The 21,060-nt window shown below is 45.4% G+C and overlaps 1 protein-coding gene across 3 annotated transcripts in view; it reads right to left on the bottom strand.

Moving 5' to 3' along the window:
* MATN2 (matrilin 2) overlaps positions 1-18,968 on the bottom strand; it is a 107,456-nt gene extending 88,488 nt beyond the window's left edge. The window contains exons 1-2 of one of the 3 annotated variants that reach the window (XM_073550437.1): positions 18,766-18,967; positions 6,148-6,203 (exon numbers count right to left, since the gene is read on the bottom strand). The gene's annotated coding sequence lies outside the window, so the exon portion shown is untranslated. Of the gene's footprint in view, positions 1-6,147; positions 6,204-18,765 lie in introns of all 3 variants that reach the window. The other 2 variants (XM_073550438.1, XM_073550436.1) reach the window with 2 other exon arrangements.
* Between the last annotated feature and the right edge of the window lie 2,092 nt (positions 18,969-21,060).

Below are 21,060 nucleotides of genomic sequence, written 5' to 3'. Positions count from 1 at the left end.
TCCTGCCAACCAGGGCCAACTTCACGCTCCATGCCACCAATGGATGTATTACGTACATCTGGAGTAAGCGAGAGATGCTCCTCGGTGGACCCAGCGCTGATCACCGCTGGAACGACGTCGGCACCAGAAGTGAGTACTGTTATTAGTTTATATGGAGGAAACATAGGGATCCAGAAGGGGTTGTTTGAGTAGTGGACTACCCTTTCAATCGCGGACAGCACACAGATTCCCGACTGGTGCCATCCTTGTGCTGTCTGTGATTTTCAAGGACCCTTAGATTTTTCTAGGTCATTTTTATTTATTGTCTTCCAGCAGGACAATGACCCCAAAATACTTCAAGAAGCACCCAGAAGTGGATGGAAACAAAGTGCTGGAGAGTTCTGCAGTGGCCAGCAATGAGTCCAGATCTAAATGCCAACTGTGGAGAGCTCTAAATTGCCGTTGGGAAAAGATGCCCTTCAAAATATGAGAGACCTGGAGCAGTTTGCAAAAGAAGAGTGGTCCAAAATTCCAGATGAGAGGTGTAAGATGTTTGTTGATGGTTATAGGAAGTGATTGATTGCAGTTATTTATTCCAAAGGGGTGCGAAGCCACATATTAAGTTGAGGGTGCCAACACTTTTATCTGGCCCATTTTTGGGATTTAGTGTGAAATTATGTTCAATTTGCCTTTTTTTCCCTCTGTTTTTTTTAGTTGCTGTTCCAATACACCAACACATAAAAGAAGTAAACCTGTGTATAACAAAACGTGTGGGAGAAATACTTATTTTTCTGGAACAATTTCAAGGGTGCCAACACTTTTGGCCATGACTGAATTGTTTTGGAGAGTGTCAAAAATTTGGTCAGATTCAAACTCAGGACCCCAGTGCTACAAGACAACAGTGCTAAATACTCTGGTACCCATGATTAACACTTATGTTTTTATGAAATTTCTCTCCAAAATACCACTAGTGGTTTTCCTTCTTTTTTACTTACTATTCACTGCCTGTTGTAAAGTGTAATCCACCTACAGGTGCAGAGGTGCCAAGACGGATTACTGACAGTGAGTGGGGACCAGGGCCGGCGTTATGGGCAGGCAGACCAGGCAGCTACCTAGGGCCCCTGCTCCTCCAAGGGCCCCCAGCCAGCAGCACATCACACAGCCGCTATGGGGCCCCTGTGAGGCAGGGGGTCCCCGCCTGCCCCCAGCGCCGACTCCCGCCGCCGCACTGAAGGAGGCAGTGATGGAGGAGAGAGTGTCAGCTGACGCTCCCTCTCCCATCATTCCCCGCTCTGCCTCTGACACAGCGGGGGCCCGATGACGTCATTGCGCTCTTACTATGTGCCACTATGTGCCAGACAGCATTCTGGGGGAGCTATATACCATGCTGGGCTGTATTATACCATTCTGGGGGGGAGGGGGCTATATACCATGCTGGGCTGTATTATACCATGTTGGGCTGTATTATACCATGCTGGGCTGTATTATACTGTGCTGGGCTGTATTATACTATTCTGGGGGGGCTATATACCATGCTGGGCTGTATTATACCGTGCTGTGCTGTATTATACCATTCGGGGGGGGCTATATACCGTGCTGGGCTGTATTATACCGTGCTGGGCTGTATTATAGCATTCTGGGAGGCTATATACCATGCTGGGCTGTATTATATCGTGCTGTGCTGTATTATACCATTCTGGGGGGGCTATATACCATGCTGGGCTGTATTATACCATGCTTGCCTGTATTATACCATGGTGGGCTATATACCATGCTGGGCTGTATTATACCATTCTGGGGGGTATATACCATGCTGGGCTGTATTATACCATTCTGGGGGGGCTATATACCACGCTGGGCTGTATTATACCGTGCTGGGCTGCATTATACCATTCTGGGGGGCTATATACTATAATGGGCTGTATTATACCGTGCTGGGCTGTATTATACCATGCTGGGCTGTATTATACCATTTTGGGGGGGCTATATACTATGCTGGGTTGTATTATACCCTGCTGTGCTGTATTATACCATTCTGGGGGGGGCTATATACCATGCTGGGCTGTATTATAACGTGCTGGGCTGTATTATACCATTCTGGGTGGGCTATATACCATGCTGGGCTGTATTATACCATGCTGGGCTGTATTATACCATTCTGGGGGGGCTATATACCATGCTGAGCTGTATTATACCGTGCTGTGCTGTATTATTCCATTCTGGGGGGCTATATACCATGCTGGGCTGTATTATACTATTCTGGGGGGGCTATATACCATGCTGGGCTGTATTATACTATTCTGGGGGGGCTATATACCATGCTGGGCTGTATTATACCGTGCTGTGCTGTATTATACCATTCTGGGGGGCTATATACCATGCTGGGCTGTATTATACCATGCTGGGCTGTATTATACCATTCTGGGGGGGCTATATACCATGCTGGGCTGTATTATACCATGCTGGGCTGTATTATACCATTCTGGGGGGCTATATACCATGCTGGGCTGTATTATACCATGCTGGGCTGTATTATACCATTCTGGGGGGGCTATATACCATGCTGGGCTGTATTATACCGTGCTGTGCTGTATTATACCATTCTGGGGGGCTATATACCATGCTGGGCTGTATTATACCATGCTGGGCTGTATTATACCATTCTGGGGGGCTATATACCATGCTGGACTGTATTATACCATGCTGGGCTGTATTATACCATTTTGGGGGGCTATATACCATGCTGGGCTGTATTATACCATTCTGGGGGGGCTATATACCATGCTGGGCTGTATTACACCATTCGGGGGGGGCTATATACCATGCTGGGCTTTATTATACCATGTTGGGCTGTATTATACCATGCTGGGCTGTATTATACCATACTGGGCTGTATTATTCCATTCTGGGGGGCTATATACCATGCTGGGCTGTATTATATCATGCTGGGATGTATTATACCATTCTGGGGGGGCTATATACCATGCTGGGCTGTATTATACCATTCTGGGGGGCTATATACCATGCTGGGCTGTATTATACCGAGCTGGGCTGTATTATACAATTTTGGGGGGCTATATACTGTGCTGGGCTGTATTATACCATTCTGGGGGGGGCATACCATGCTGGGCTGTATTATACAGTACCATGCTGGCCTGTATTACACCATTCTGGGGGGGCTATATACCATGCTGGGCTGTATTATACCATGCTGGGTTGTATTATACCATGCTGGGGGGCTATATACCATGCTGGGCTGTATTATACCGTGCTGGGCTGTATTATACCATTCTGGGGGGGCTATATACCATGCTGGGCTGTATTATACCGTGCTGGGCTGTATTATACCATTCTGGGGGGGCTATATACCATGCTGGACTGTATTATACCATGCTGGGCTGTATTATACCATTTTGGGGGGCTATATACCATGCTGGGCTGTATTATACCATTCTGGGGGGGCTATATACCATGCTGGACTGTATTACACCATTCTGGGGGGGTGCTATATACCATGCTGGGCTTTATTATACCATGTTGGCTGTATTATACCATGCTGGGCTGTATTATACCATACTGGGCTGTATTATTCCATTCTGGGGGGCTATATACCATGCTGGGCTGTATTATACCATGCTGGGATGTATTATACCATTCTGGGGGGGCTATATACCATGCTGGGCTGTATTATACCATTCTGGGGGGCTATATACCATGCTGGGCTGTATTATACCGAGCTGGGCTGTATTATACCATTTTGGGGGGCTATATACCATGCTGGACTGTATTATACCATTCTGGGGGGGGCATACCATGCTGGGCTGTATTATACAGTACCATACTGGCCTGTATTACACCATTCTGGGGGGGCTATATACCATGCTGGGCTGTATTATACCATGCTGGGTTGTATTATATCATGCTGGGGGGCTATATACCATGCTGGGCTGTATTATACCATACTGGGCTGTATTATTCCATTCTGGGGTGCTATATACAATGCTGGGCTGTATTATACCATGCTGGGCTGTATTGGGCTGTATTATACCATTCTGGGGGGCTATATACCATGCTGGGCTGTATTATACCATGCTGGGCTGTATTATTCCATTCTGGGGGGCTATATACCATGCTGGGCTGTATTATACCATTCTGGGGGGCTATATACCATGCTGGGCTGTATTATACCATGCTGGGTTGTATTATTCCATTCTGGGGGGATATATACCATGCTGGGCTGTATTATACCATTCTGGGGGGGCTATATACCATGCTGGGCTGTATTATAACATGGTGGGCTGTATACCATGCTGGGCTGCATTATACAGCCCACTATGGTATACAGCCCAGCATGGAATACAGCCTGTATACCATGGTGGGCTGTATTATATCATGGTGGGCTATATACCATGCTGTGCTGTATACCCTGGTGGGCTGGGCTGTATACCATGTGGTGCTGGGCTATATACCATGTGGTGCTGGGCTATATACTATGCGGCTGTGTTATATACCATGGGGGTACATTTTACATTATATTCTATAGGGAGAGGCTGTGTTATATAATATGGGGGGCTACATTATATTCTATGGGGAGGTGGGCTGTATTATATTCTATTTGGGGCTACATTATATTCTATGGGGGGTGTATTATATTTATTATATTCGATGGGGGCTGCATTATACTATATGAGGAGGGCTACATTGTATTCTATGGAGGGGCTGCATTATATCCTATGAGGGGGTTTGCATATATTCTATGGAGGGGCTGCATTATACTATATGGGGGGTGGGGCTGCATTATATTCTATGGGGTGTTACATTATATTCTGAGGAGTGGCTGAATTATACTCTTGGTTAGCTGCATTATTCTCTAAGGGGTGGCTGCATTATATTCTATGGGGGTTGCATTATATTGTATGGCGGGGCTGCATTATACTCTGGGGTGGCTGCATTATGCTGTATTGGGTGGCTGCATTATCCTATATGTGGGCTGCATTATACTGTATCGAGGACTATGGGGAATACATTATATGAAGAACTATGGGGTGCATTATGCTATGGGAAGTGAATTGTACTACAAGGGTGACTATGGCAGTGCATTATACTATATGGAGCACTATGAGGAGTGTATTATACTATATGGAGGACTGAGCAGTGTATTTTAATATATGGAGGGCTATGAGGAGTGTATTATACTATATGGAGGACTGAGGAGTGTATTATACTATATGGAGGACTATGGGGCAGATTATATTATATGGAGGACTATGGGGTGTAAACTGTAGATGTGCTGCTGATAACATGATACTGTATGGTGATCTGTTAGGGTGTGTGCACACGTTGCGGATTAGTCTGCGGCTTTTTCTGCAGAGAATCCATATCTCTTGGCAGAAACTGCAGGGTAAAACACATGCATTTTTCCTGCGGATTCCTAGCATGTGTACAGCGGATTTGATGCAGCTTCTAGTGCGGTTTGGCAGTGTGGATGAGAGATTGATTGATTTGTATGTCCCGGAATGTACACTGCAGCTGCGGTTCCGCAAAAAAGAAGTAACATGCTGCGGAAATAAACCGCAGCAAATCTGTGCGGAATTTTCCTCAGCATGTCCACGGCGGATTTGGTTTTCCATAGGTTTACATGGTACTGTAAACCGCATGGAAACTGCTGCGGATCCGCAGGACCAAATCCGCTGCGGATCCACAGCAAAAACCGCAACGTGTGCACACACCCTTAGTGCCTAAGTGATCCATTAGTGATCGTTCTGTCCCCATCATTCTTTCTCAGACGGTGGAAAGAGGCCGGGAAACAAGTGTTGAACGACTTCTTCAATTTTGTCGATCATTTAGCGGCCTGAACTCAGCGCATGAAAATACAACCGAAATGCTTCTGTGTGATGTGCAATATGTGAGCATTTGGGGCCCCATTTTAAACTTTGCCTAGGGCCCCACTTTGCCTAAAACCGGCCCTGGTGGGGACTTGTCTTTTTCTCTCAACTTCTGCTCTACTATCTGCTATACCGCTTATAGGCATAACAAGGAGGTTAACTATTAGTTTAGAGCAGGCAATTTGACACAATACATGCCATCAACTGAGGGAAAGTAAGTTCTTACACCTACAGTTCTGGCAGAATGCTGAATGCTTTAAATGTATAAATGGGTAATCATTACCTCCTACACATTAATGCTTTACATCTGGTAGAAGAAATCCAATGTCTGAATGTTGCCTTTGAAGAAAAGAGAATGGAAGAAGGAGTTACTAAAACAACACGGCACTTTTGGGATGACAGCTGTTGGAGCCATTAGGCCTCTTTCACACATCCGGTGTCAGGGGTCCGGCGGCCTGCGGCGAATAGCCGGGCCGCCGGATCCGGCCTGCAGCGATGACACCGGATGTACATGCGGCCCCTGATGCGGCTTGGAGGACATTTAAAGGAGTCGCAGCACCGGGGGTCGAGAGAGCCAGCCGGAGAGAGATCGGGAGGCGAGAGAGCAGCCAGAGAGACAGCGGGGGACGAGAGAGCAGCCAAAGAGACAGCGGGGGATGAGAGAGCAGCCAGAGAGACAGCGGGGGACGAGAGAGCAGCCAGAGAGACAGCGGGGGACGAGAGGGCAGCCGAAGAGAGAGCGGGGGACTAGAGAGCAGCCAGAGAGACAGCAGGGGACGAGAGAGCAGCCAGAGAGACAGAGGGGGACTACAGAGCCAGCCAAAGAAAGGTATGGAGCGTATGGAGAGAGAGAGAGAAGGGGAGGGGGAGAGAGAGAGAGATGCGCGCCGGGCACTTGTGGGGTTAAAACTCATAGTGCCCGGGCAAGCGCAGTTGAAAAAGCCGGTCCGGCGCTGCAAAAAAACGTTGCAGCCAACGTTTTTTGCAGACGCCGGACGGCGCATGTTTGCCGTATCCGGCAAAACCCGGAGGTGCCGCATGTCCATCTGGCATGATGCGGCGATCATTACATTCTATGTGAAAAAACCGGATCCAATTCCGGATCCGGTTTTCACAAATTTCGCCGCATCATGCCGGATTTAAAAAAACGGATGTGTGAAAGTAGCCTTACCTGTAGGAGATTGTACCAGACATCTATATACTGTAGCTGGGATGAGAGTGAAGCAGACTCCAATGCCCCGACCCGTGTATAGTACAAATAATAATAAATTCCTCTATTTTACAGTTCATGAAGCTGTTTATGGGGAGGCTTTCCAGGATTTCCAGATGATATAAATATAGGAAATATTTTATTCTGTAACGACTAAGGAAAACCCTTCTCAGGTTACCGTCCAGATAAAGAGATCAGCGTTTGTCTATTTTAATGGTCCTATTAAAAAAAGATTTCTCTATGACTTGGACACTTTATCTTGAACTAACCTTGACCGTGGAAGCTTTCCTATTTTTTTTTGGCAAGATTGTTTTTCCACGTACACAGCGCTGCAATGAATTCAGAAGTACAAAGCTGTACTTTTCGTACAGTGCCTGAAGTCATTAAGCTTTTATGAGCCTGAGGAAGGTGCGACTGACGTTTGCGGGGTATTAAGAAGTCCACGTCTGATCCTAAATGGCAAACTGGCACAACCTCCTCTCATCAGCTGCTTTCTGCATTAGGCTTGGCGACCTGGATAGGGTTTCTTCCTTTCCTTGTGTGATTCATAAATGAAAAATGAGATCTACATATGTCCAAATATGTCTGTCTTCAAGGAGTCAAGTCAGCACCTTCTGTACCTGAGGGGCCTGGATATTTGCTGGTTGTCTATTAATATGCAAAATGTAATAATGTCCGGTTTCCTTCAGGCAGAGGCGATGATTACTTCCCATTAGGTCTTCATGGTTGGGCTATAGAGTTGGCTGAGTCACTGGTTCCCTCTAACAAAGCATCGAGTATGAAGCATGGAGGACATGCCAGCTGTGCTCCTCAGGGTTAATATATACTCTACACGCAAAACTAATCCTGGTCATGGAAAGGTACATTTTCCAACTAGAAAATAAACTTGGAGCCGTGGTGTGGGATGTAATTTAATGACGCTAACATTTGGATACACCTTAATCAAAGACCAAGACAGGCTTGACCTTAAAGGAAAGGTTGGTCCGAAACTAACATTGACTTTAATCCTAAGTGCTCATTTATTTAATGCAATAATCTAATCTCTTTTTTAATATACTTAAAATTACCCTACCATCTCATCTCTATCAAACAGCTTTATTTTTTTTTGCCTACTTCCAGTCTGATGGCAGTGCATGCTAGGTGACTCAAATAAGATGTCATCAGGGGCCAGAAGCTGTGGTCACTGCCACAGCCGCTGACCTTACCTTGAAACAAAGCAACATCAGTGATGTCCGCTTCAGTGGCTAAACTAATCTCAGCTCTACTATGCATTCATCGCTGATGTATGCCCTGTAGGATCTTGTCACTGTGCAATACTTTCAATGCACAGTGACAGTGCGCTTCCTCGCCAGCTCTAATGAGAAGTGATGAGCCGGCAAGAGAGCACATTGTCAGTGCGCACTGTAAGTAGAGAACCCAGCAAACAGAAAAAGCAGAGACCAGTCTCACCCCCCAAAACACACATCACTTTCAGTGTTGAGGCATGTCTCTGCTTGAAGGAGGGAGCGCACTGTTATTGTGACTGAAAGTAATATTGCACAGTGATAAGGGAGTTTAGCCTGAGAATATCTGGGAATTGACAGCTGACACATAGGCAGTAGAGCTGGGACTTGCCCAGCCACTCATATGGACGTCAGTTATGATGCTTCATTTCGGGGGGTAATTTTTTATTTAATATATTAGAAAAGAGATTAGATTATAACAATAAGTAGACATTTAGGATTAAAATCAATGTTAATTTTGAAACACTCCTTTAAGGGGCTTCATTTTTACATTTCGATGATGTACTGTCCCTATACCTCACAAATTTGAGGGTATTCCCGTCTCCAAAATCCTATCCCAATATGTAGTAGGTGTAATAATAATAATTTTAGCAAATACCTGTAATTAGAAATGTAGTATAGCTTTTCTGATTCGCTATGTCTCTTTCCTTATGTGCAGGACATTGAAGGACCTGTTGCTCTCTTGGTCAGAAAATTCTGCACTGATGTGTCGCTAATGTGATGATGCTACAAACAGCACCACAGGTAGCGGCAGTGTCAATAGGGGTCAATCAGACCAATAAATACCTTTTAAAAAATGGCTGCCAAAACTTTGACACAGCTTTACCTCATTTGTGTCCATTTGGAAACTACAAACCAGATTTGGTGTCCACATGCAGAATTTTTATCTTGTATGTCATTGTCAACAGCGTTCAGCTGAGTAAATGCACAAAGATGGTGAGGGGTCCATTATATGTGTTTACAACAACAATAAGTAGAAGCAAATATTACATTACAGTCGGGCTGTTCTGAGAGACTTAGACCCTAAAGAACTGCGCCTTTTTTATGTCCTTCAGGAGGTTGACCATCGAACATTTCTCCAATACCCAAAGTGAATGTATGGCTGCATGGCCATGAGTATGAGGGAGCACATGTATACACAAGTAATTGCACAAGTCAATGTAGGGGAGTGAGAATATGTGCATACAAGAATGGATGACTGCGTGTATAAATATGTAAGGATGGTGGACCACTGCGGTCGCGTTCCTACCCCTGAAGACACCAATTGCATTATGTAAAGTGTTATGTGAATTGTGTCTTGTGTAAATATTCTATAATGTATCATGTGTAGCAATGTAATGTATAGTATAATATGTGTGTAGTTGACTACAGGGTAAGTTAGGAGTTAATGCTTGGGACTAGCCCATAAGTTGGAAGAGCTAGTCTTAGGAAAAGTGACTCCTTCCTGCTTGGACAGGAGTAAGGTTTTGGAGTGCAGAGTGAGCAGTTCTACATCCAAGAGTGATTCTGTGTGAAAGGAGACTGAAGTAGGAGAAATAGTGTGATCCTGAGGAAAAGTGACAAAAGAGACAGAGTAGCCTTCTGGATTTGGGTCTTAGGAGAGCACGCCTATACCTTGAGCTTGTAATGCAGAAGGTAACGGACCTATCTGAACTGATAGACTGGGACTAGTTAAGGGTCTCAAGCAGGAGTTCCAAGGCACCAGTAGTGGAAGAAATAGGATGCGGAACTGCTGAGCAAGTAAAGGAGACTTGTAAATCAGGACTGTAGAGTTAAAGATGGTTTGTGGTGAAGTAGAGAGAAAGAATGGAGATAGAAAGACCTGGAGTAAACTACAGAGGAAGGACACTGTGAAAAATGCTTCATACTGTAAAAGAAACGTCCAAAAGACTTTGTAACCGCTATCCCTTGTGTATAACTCTGATCAAGTTACTGTTCAGTAAAGAGTTTATTTGGGAATGATGGTGTCTCTCTCTGAAACATCTGGTCCTGGCAAACCCTCAACAACAATTAAATGCGGCCTGCAAGGGCGTAATGTCCTCACAGTACAAGTCCACACCAAGCCAGGACCCACACTTTCATGTAACATGCCGGGACACTGAAGACGAGTGCTTCACCTGCGGCAACTACCCTGCACCATGATACAAATACACTTTTGGTAATCACCTTGCACAAGTGAGTACATAGATATTCATGAGTGGGCATATGGGGGGTTGATGTGTGAGGGCCCGAGTCCCAGAATCTGGTTGTCAGGATGAGTTCTAGCACCATTTACGCAGGAGGCATTAATAGACAGTCCTGTACAGGGAGATCTTCAAGTCAGGCTTGGTTAAAGTAAAACAATCACGATACGTCCACCATGCCATCAAATCCTGCATATTGTAGAGAATTTGCTCCAGCCCTATGGGTTCTATCTGTCAATGAATCCTCTTTGACAATCACCTAAAATTATATAGTAAAGTGGTATTAAAATGGGTGGTCTTCTGAAAGAAGATAGCCAGTATACCATATTTCATACATCTGATCTGTATATGGGTGGTCTTCTCATAGATGTTTCATTCTATATACAGTAGATTCATCAATATAAACCACGACTTACAATCTCAGCTGTAAGAAAAAGTTGTACAAAATCCTCCCACATCACATATTATGCAGTCAATATTAGAAGACAATGGAGTAAAGCACAAGACTTAGGGTATGTTCACATGTGGCTTTTTTGCAGCATTTTTTCCAGCACTAGAACACAAGGAACATATACTTCGAAAAATACCAGTAAAGTAAATGAGATTTTTTCCTTTTTTTTCAGCTCATAGGCGTTTTTTTCAAATCCGAAGTGCAGCTCCCCCTAGGGCTGGGGTTACTCGGTACCGGGCCGGTCAGTTCTTAAAGGGAATGTCACGGCAGCAGTGACCCGATCTGTAGCCCTGGGCGTGCAGTGAAAATAAAGAAGATGATGTTTTTAGGGAATAAAGATGGGGATGATTTGTGGCACCACCCGTGGTGATAGTGAAGGTGATAGCCGACGCTGCAAAAGAGACCGCTGGGGCTGTTGGTGATGCAGAAGAGTTGTTACAGCTCTCCACGGGTAGGGCTAAGCCCCAGGGCAGTTATAAAGATAAATGTGATGATGGTGGTTGTAGTCGTGGTGCAAGGCAGGTGACGTTGTAAATAAGTCAGAGAACACAGTGGAGTGCAGTCTTCACACTTTTACTCATAGTTCTTTCAATTACAATCCCCAGCTGGGGTGCTGTGTTATTCGGATCGGTGGTTCAGCCAGCTCTCAAGTAATTTGGGGTACACCGTCTCAGAACCCCATTCAGATGTTCCTTTCCTGGCCGTCTCACTGCACTGGCTCCCTTCTCTCCTGCCCTGCGCCTTCACACACAGTGTCCCAAGCCAGCAGCCTCGGATCTTGTCGGGCGATGTGCTCTATGTCCTCTTGATCCTATCCAGCTGCTGGATGTGGCTGCAGCACATGCAGATACTGCAACCTCCAGTTAGCTAGCTGAGTCCTTTGTTTCTCCACTAGTCTGAGGCCAGTCCTCTACTGCGACCTGGTCCCTCCACCCAACTATGGTCTGCGTGGTTACGGGCCCCACGGGTGGATTCCTCACTACCCGTGCCCCTAGGACCCCTTCTTCCACTCTTCCACTGAAGCTTATCTTTCTGTTCTTCTGTCTTTCCTTTCTCTCTTTCTATTGTCTGCTGGTCCAGGGACGAGCTCCTCACTGCTCAAGTCCCCAGCTCCAACTAAATCACTCCTCTCACTCCCTTCAGTTCTCCACCTTCTGCTTTCTCCACCCACACCCTCTGCCTTAGTCCCTCCCTGGTCTGAAGAAGTCTGGTGTTGGATGCAAGTGTCTGGTTCTGGGTAGTGTCCCCTCCTTACCTGAGAGTGGAATACCACACCTCTGGATGAGGTGCAGTACCTTTGTGGCGACTGAACCCTCAGGGGAGCCACAGAAGCATATCAATTCTTTCAGCATTTTTGCAGCGTTTTTCGCCTATTTAAATGAATAGGAAAATGCAAGTAAAAACGCTGCAAAAATGCACAGAAAAATGCGTACAAAAATACACTTAATGTACACATTGTTTCCCTGCTGACACTGGTTTTCATGCAAAAAAACCCAAAAAAACAGAAGAAATGCTGCGTGTAAATATAATCTTTGAAAATGCTGCAGTTTTAATACATTCTTTATTCCCTAATTCTTTGCATCCTTGCACAGCCTGATTGCACCCTCCAGCAATGAATTACTTCACTGTATATCTATTCCTGAATTAATTAAAGCTCCAGAGTTCCTTCCTGCTTTAGCCTGCAGTCCACATGGCAAATCCTTCAGACATGCCGGACAATGAGTGGGACAAGGGGGGACGTACTGATCCTCATAGTGAGTTAAGTCACAGATGACATGATGAACCCATGTAAGAAGCTCTGCACAGCCTCTGCTATACAAGCCCCGATCACCACACTGAAGAGTAATGGAAATACTTTTTCCTGTAGGCGGATTCAGGTGGAGAAAAGCCAAAGCTTCTCCCATCCCTCTCCTACACACTCCCGTCAACTCACTTGTGGCCTGAAGGAAAGGTCTGACTCTTAGAGCCCTGTCAAAAATAGCGACGCACCAGCGATCCCGACAACGATATGACCTTGTCAGGATCGCTGGGGTGTCACTACATAATCGCTGGTGAGCTGCCAAACAGACAGCTTCACCAGCGATCAGCACCAGCGACAGGAGGGTAACAAGCGATGCACGTCGCTTAGAAACCCGATGTGTACCTTAGATACCAGCGCACTGGTGCAGGGAGCTGGTAACCAAAGTACACATCGGGTTTCTAAGCAGCAAGCGGCACTTAGAAACCCGATGTGTACCTTGGTTACCTGCTCCCTGCACCAGTGCGCTGGTATCTAAGGTACACATCGGGTTTCTAAGCGCTGCGCGCCGCTTAGAAACCCTCTGTTTGCCTTAGTTACCAGCTCGCTGATCGCTGATCTCCCGCCTGTCACACGCAGCGATGCGTGCTGGCCAGCGGGAGACCAGTGATCAAAAAAATGTCCTGGCTATTCCACAGCGATCAGCGATACCCGGCAGGGGGGGCGGTCGCTGGTCAGTGTCACACACCGCGATCTCGCTGTTGCGTCACAAAACTTGTGACTCAGCAACGATCTCACTAGCGAGATCGCTATGTGTGACGGGGGCTTTAGAGTTCACTCACACTTGCGTATAAAAAAAAATTGGTCCCATTTTCATCCCGGAGAGTGGGACGATTTTTTTCTCACTTGTCATCCATGTGCAGTCCACGTTTTTACTCAGCAGCTATTAATCATTACAGGAGCATTAACAGTTTCCTCTATTACAGAAATGTGTAATGTATCCATAAAAGTCAGATGTCACTGATGGTCCATATGGCGCGAGATTTTTTTTCAGGCCCTGTCCGATTTCGGAGTGAAATCGCAGCATGCTGAATCTAGCGGAGAAAAAATATGGATATCTGCACTGCATCATTGATTAACATTGGGGCGAGGGTAGTGCGGTTTTTTATCGCTTTGCACTTGGCGTATTTATAAGCAGATGTGAGCAAACCCAAGAACTATATGTCTTACATAAAGGTTCATGGCTACTTTCAAGCCAAGAAATAAATGTCTGCTGTCCGACACAGCTGTGCTAAGCATGGACGTCTGCTGTCCGACACAGCTGTGCTAAGCATGGACGTCTGCTGTCCGACACAACTGTGCACAGCATGGACGTGTGCCTTCCGACACAACTGTGCGCAGCATGGACGTCTGCTGTCCGACACAACTGTGCGCAGCATGGACGTGTGCCTTCCGACACAACTGTGCGCAGCATGGACGTCTGCTGTCCGACACAACTGTGCGCAGCATGGACGTGTGCCTTCCGACACAACTGTGCGCAGCATGGACGTGTGCCTTCAGACACAACTGTGCGCAGCATGGACGTGTGCCTTCAGACACAACTGTGCGCAGCATGGACGTCTGCTGTCCGACACAACTGTGCACAGCATGGACGTGTGCCTTCCGACACAACTGTGCGCAGCATGGACGTCTGCTGTCCGACACAACTGTGCGCAGCATGGACGTGTGCCTTCCGACACAACTGTGCGCAGCATGGACGTGTGCCTTCAGACACAACTGTGCGCAGCATGGACGTCTGCTGTCCGACACACCTGTGCGCAGCATGGACGTCTGCTGTCCGACACAACTGTGCACAGCATGGACGTGTGCCTTCAGACACAACTGTGCACAGCATGGACGTGTGCCTTCCGACACAACTGTGCACAGCATGGATGTGTGCTGTCTGACACAAATGTGCACAGCCTGGACGTGGGAAAATGCCAGTGATGAGGTGACCGCGGTGTCCTCCTCACTGGCATTTTCCCACGGTCCAGAGCTCACCACAGTTCAGGCTGTAAGGGAGCGCAGCTTCAGTGACGTCACCACTAGTCACTGAGGCGCCGCTCCCAGCATCTCCTCATTCACCAGTGGTTTTCAGCTGGGGCAGTCGCATCTTGGCACTGTCCAGGTTGCAAAATATTTCACCCCCAGAAATGGATTACGGCGTGGGACACAACGACGGACAGGTATGGTATATTGTTGGTTTATTATTTTACTTTTATTACAGGAGATCGAGGACTTCGCAGGAATTAGGTGAGCTTGTAAGTATGGTTTACTAAAGAATATTAAAGGTGGTGGATGGTGGTATCCCCTGCCAGACCAGAACGCGGCGTTCATCGCTCATGGCAGGGGATACCACCATCCACCACCGATAATCGCCGCATTCCATTGGTCCATTGTTGAGGTCCCTATTACATACGATCTTATATGGTCTCACCATTATACAAATACGCAGACCCATTGATCTTCATATGAAATCTATGTTGAGCACCATCTACTGATGATTTTTATAGGTGAATGACACATTTACTACATATAATATTAGTCTCACATCTTGAGCCTTTTTGACCCTTGGTTATTAACAGGACCCTTTCAGGACCTTGTACATTTATTTATCGGGAGCCAAGCTCTTATGAGTATCTCCTATATTGTGTTCATACAGACAACTCAGGAGCAGTTGGTGTATTGATGAAGGTCAGATGTATTGACCAAAACGTTTACCCGTGACTGCAAATATAATTCATCTATTTTTCAAGTTGAGTGCCAAAAATTTACTTACCTATTACGAGTTCATAGACCCCAAGCATGTCTAGGTTCTTTTTTATCTAAGTGGTGAAGAAAAATTCCAAAGTTTGCTAAAAAAAAAATTGCGCCATTTTCCGATACCCGTAGCGTCTCCATTTTTTGTGATCTGGGTTTGGGTGAGGGCTTATTTTTTGAGCGATGAGCTGATGTTTTTAAGGATACCATTTATATGCAGATATGATCTTTTGATTGCCCGTTATTGCATTTTAATGCAATGTCGCAGCGACCAAAAAAACGTAATTCTGGCGTTTTGATTTTTTTTTTCCCGCTACGCCGTTAAGCAATCGGGTTATTCCTTTGCTTTATTGATAGATCGAGCAATTCTGAATGCAGCGATACCAAATATGTGTATGTGTGATTTTTTTATTGTTTTATTTGGAATGGGGCGAAAGGGGAGTGATTTGAACTTTTATTTTTGTTTATTTTTTCATATTTTTAAAAACATTTTTTTTAAATTTTGCGTTTTCTTGCGGTTGCCGCACACGCCAAGTCACCGCATGCGGACGCATCCACATACAACGCATGTCCCTGCGTACCCAATGTTAAAGATAGGTACGCAGGGAAACGCAGGACGCATACAGAAGTAGACGGAGCTTCAGGGAGGAAGAAAGGAGGAAGTAGGCAGCCATCCGCAGCCCTCCTGAACGCAAGTGTGAACCTAGCCTTACATGATTTACAGTTTGTACGGAGCAGTGTGAGATCTCAGCGGTAGCAGGGAGGCGGTGCACTGAACAGAATGAACAGGGACAGTTTACTGGATTAGAGTGGATGGGAAGTTACAGAACATGAGAATTTGGACAGTTCATTGACATAAAAAATAACCAAATAAAAAAACAAAATAAAAAGATGCAAAAAATGCATCTGACTGCAGACTTATCGGTTTTGACCGGACAACCCCATTAAGATATTTTTACAATCAAATAATGCCGAAAAAAATGTGATCTAACAGTAACAGGTAAGTAACAAGCTGCGTGAAACAGATCCATCACCAAATTTCATTATCCAAACTGCGTAGATTAATAAAATTAAATAGATCTCTTGGACGTGATGTGGCTGGTGTACTTCCTATGAAAATTCACCGCAAAAGTGCTATAAAGTCCTAATTTTAAGATGAGCATTTTATGAGTCCGGCTAGAGGTGAATTCATGAAAAGCTCATTTTAATATAAAACACTACCTTCAATCAGGATTTTACAACCGCTCTGACATGGATTTTCATAGCAGGTATACCAGCCTCATCCGACCTATGAGATCTGCTTAAGAATCTATGCTGTTTGTAGGCCAAAATTTAGTGACAGTTGTGTAAGACTGGTTGTGGGTCTCCTCGTATATGCTTGTGAGGCTGTCGATGTTCAGGTCCAGACAGAAAACCACAGTCTGTACTTAGTATGAAAAACAAGTACGGTATTTGTGAAGCCATCTTTAAAGGGATCCTGCCAGCAGGTTTTCCGAATATAAACTAAAGCCACCACCTTTAAATCCTCTTGTACCGGAGTCCAGTAATCTGGCAAACTGTATTTGATTCCCCAACTCCTTCTGCATATTCAGAAAATACCTTATATAATTCTCCTGATCTGGTGCGATGGGCGTTGCTGGTCTTTGTTTGGCGCCTCTTCTGTCCCTACAATAGCATCCCTCTACCTTAACTGATGTGGATGACGCATCCTACATCATCCCCACAGTGCTGCAAACCTCGCGCCTGCACAGGTGAAGCACAGACGCACTTTGACCTGCGGAACTTTACAGGACTTGTTTTGCCCTTAGTAGGGTAAAGCAAGGTGCGCCTGCGCAGGCCTGTGCATCAACTACGCAGGCGCGAGATTTGCAGCATCATGTGGCCACATTCACACGGTCAGTATTTTACCTCAGTATGTGTAAGCCAAAACCAGGAGAGGAACAATCAGAGGAAAAGTAGAATAGAAACACGTCACCACTTCTGGATTTATCACCCTCTCCTGGTTACAAACACTGAGGTAAAAACCTGACCAAACACTGACTGTGTGAATGTGGCCTGTGGATGAGTCATCAACATCAATTAAGGCATGAGGACGCAATTGTGGGGATAGTGGAGGCACTGTGGAAAAAGACCAGCATCGCTCATCGGACCGGACAGCACCAATTCACATACATTTATATTTTTATTTTATTCTCTCTGCTCCTTTGAATATACTTTTTCTTGAAGGTTGCAGAGATAAGGGTCCTTCCCGGGACTCTTAGGCTGGGACCACACATGTGAGAAACACGGCCGAGTCTCGCATGTTAATACCCGGCACTCGGATCGGAGCGTGCGGCCGCATAGCTATACGTGGAGCCGCACGCTCCGCTCCCGAGTGCCGGGTATTAACATGTGAGACTCGGCCGTGTTTCTCGCATGTGTGATCCCGGCCATAGTCTTTGAGGATGTGACTTTTAGACCACTGCAAAATTACCATGTGAATAAATGTGAATAACACCCACCTGGTAAAGACGATAAAAATCAGCACTAAATTAAACGGACGATAACTAATGGTATTGGATGGTGGGTTCAACCCTCCCTCCAAAAAAGCGGAAAAGAAAAAGAAGAAAAAAAAAAGAAACGCATACATAGGGAACAACTAAAGTAAAATAGAGAAACCCTTCACATCTTTAGACATCATGTACATGATTATATCCCCCAATGCAGGAAGGGTGACGACTAATAGCTCCTTTCGCACCGCTGCGCCCGTCACACACGGGGCCCACATGTCTGAACGCCTGTTTGCCATTTGGGGGCTGTCGGAATGACATAACCAGCACTGCACCCTCAGTTCATGTAATTGGTTCAATTGCAAAAAAAAACCATAATTATCAGCACATAATGGTAAAGTAGCCTGTGCTGTAAATGCTATTTTAAAGGGTTTAATCTAAACATATTATTGTTTTTACCCTAAGCACATAAATAATAAACAGTTATGTGACATAACAGCCTGGAACCAATGGCAGACTCAGCTTTCCTGCAGTGGTAATGTGTCAGGCTGAGTTTCCTTGGACAATACACAACATTATGGGTCAGATCTGACTTTGTGGGGCACAGCCTGGAGCTCTTCAGGACATCCAGGGAGCAGCACAAGTTACACCCCGTCCACACGGTGCGTCCAGCGCATCTCTGCTCCGGGTCCCTTTGCGCACTCCAGAAGACGCACGGCGCTTTGCGCATCGATCACACTGTGCTTACCTCGTCCTGTGGGAGAAGGAGACTCCGCTAACAAACCAGCTCCTCGCGCCTGCACAGCCGTCTACATCCAGCAACCAAAAAGAAGGAAGATTGCTCCCTTTGGGAACAGACAGCAGCAGGCATGGAAAGACCCGCCCTCCGCCCCACCAGGGCCAGTCCCGGGCACACAGAGCGCAGGGCAGCCAGGGCTCCAGAGGTGGGATACACGGGGGCATCTGGAGGATGGAGCAGAAGGAGCAGACCTTGGAGACAGTCATCTGTGTGATGCCCTCATCTGCTGGAGAGAAGAACATGTTTCTGCCGAGGTTGCACGATAGTAATGTGATTGCAACAGCCAGAGATTGAAAGAGCAGCTACATTGAAATATTAATGTTACAGATGTTTAGAAAGTATATTACACTGTAGGTCCATGTTACTACCACTACCACCATCATTACTGCCATTACTACAGACATTGTGTGTCCATGTTACTACTACTACCATCATCATTACTGCCATTACGACAGACATTGTAGGTCCATGTTACTACCACTACCACCATCATTACAGCCATTATTACAGACATTGTGTGTCCATGTTACTACCACTACCATCATCATTACTGCCATTACTACAGACATTGTGTGTCCATGTTACTACTACTACCACCATCATTACTGCCATTATTACAGACATTGTGTGTCCATGTTACTACCACTACCACCATCATTACTGCCATTATTACAGACATTGTGTGTCCATGTTACTACTACTACCACCATCATTACTGCTATTACTACAGACATTGTGTGTCCATGTTACTACCACTACCACCATCATTACTGCCATTATTACAGACATTGTGTGTCCATGTTACTACTACTACCACCATCATTACTGCCATTATTACAGACATTGTGTGTCCATGTTACTACCACTACCACCATCATTACTGCCATTACTACAGACATTGTGTGTCCATGTTACTACCACTATCATTACTGCTATTACTACAGACATTGTGTGTCCATGTTACTACCACTACCACCATCATTACTGCCATTACTACAGACATTGTGTGTCCATGTTACTACCACTACCACCATCATTACTGCCATTACTACAGACATTGTGTGTCCATGTTACTACCACTACCACCATCATTACTGCCATTACTACAGACATTGTGTGTCCATGTTACTACTACTACCACCATCATTAATGCCATTACTACAGACATTGTGTGTCCATGTTACTACCACTACCACCATCATTACTGCCATTATTACAGACATTGTGTGTCCATGTTACTACCATTATCATTACTGCTATTACTACAGACATTGTGTGTCCATGTTACTACCACTACCACCATCATTACTGCCATTACTACAGACATTGTGTGTCCATGTTACTACTACTACCACCATCATTACTGCCATTACTACAGACATTGTGTGTCCATGTTACTACTACTACCACCATCATTACTGCCATTATTACAGACATTGTGTGTCCATGTTACTACCACTATCATTACTGCTATTACTACAGACATTGTAGGTCCATGATACTACTACTACCACCATCATTACTGCCATTACTACAGACATTGTAGGTCCATGTTACTACCACTACCACCATCATTACTGCCATTACTACAGACATTGTAGGTCCATGTTACTACTACTACCACCATCATTACTGCCATTACTACAGACATTGTGTGTCCATGTTACTACTACTACCACCATCATTACTGCCATTACTACAGACATTGTAGGTCCATGTTACTACCACTACCACCATCATTACTGCTATTACTACAGACATTGTGTGTCCATGTTACTACTACTACCACCATCATTGCTGCCATTATTACAGACATTGTAGGTCCATGTTACTACCACTACCACCATCATTACTGCCATTACTACAGACATTGTAGGTCCATGTTACTACTACTACCAACATCATTGCTGCCATTATTACAGACATTGTAGGTCCATGTTACTACCACTACCACCATCATTACTGCCATTACTACAGACATTGTGTGTCCATGTTACTACTACTACCACCATCATTACTGCTATTACTACAGACATTGTAGGTCCATGTTACTACCACTACCACCATCATTACTGCCATTATTACAGACATTGTGTGTCCATGTTACTACCACTACCACCATCATTACTGCCATTACTACAGACATTGTGTGTCCATGTTACTACTACTACCACCATCATTACTGCCATTACTACAGACATTGTAGGTCCATGTTACTACCACTACCACCATCATTACTGCCAT

Source organism: Dendrobates tinctorius, unplaced genomic scaffold (genome assembly GCF_039654945.1).
Source record: "Dendrobates tinctorius isolate UK_male_01 unplaced genomic scaffold, ASM3965494v1 ptg000165l, whole genome shotgun sequence".
In the NCBI taxonomy this organism is placed as follows: Eukaryota; Metazoa; Chordata; class Amphibia; order Anura; family Dendrobatidae; genus Dendrobates; species Dendrobates tinctorius.
This window is presented reverse-complemented; position numbering and strand designations above follow the sequence as displayed.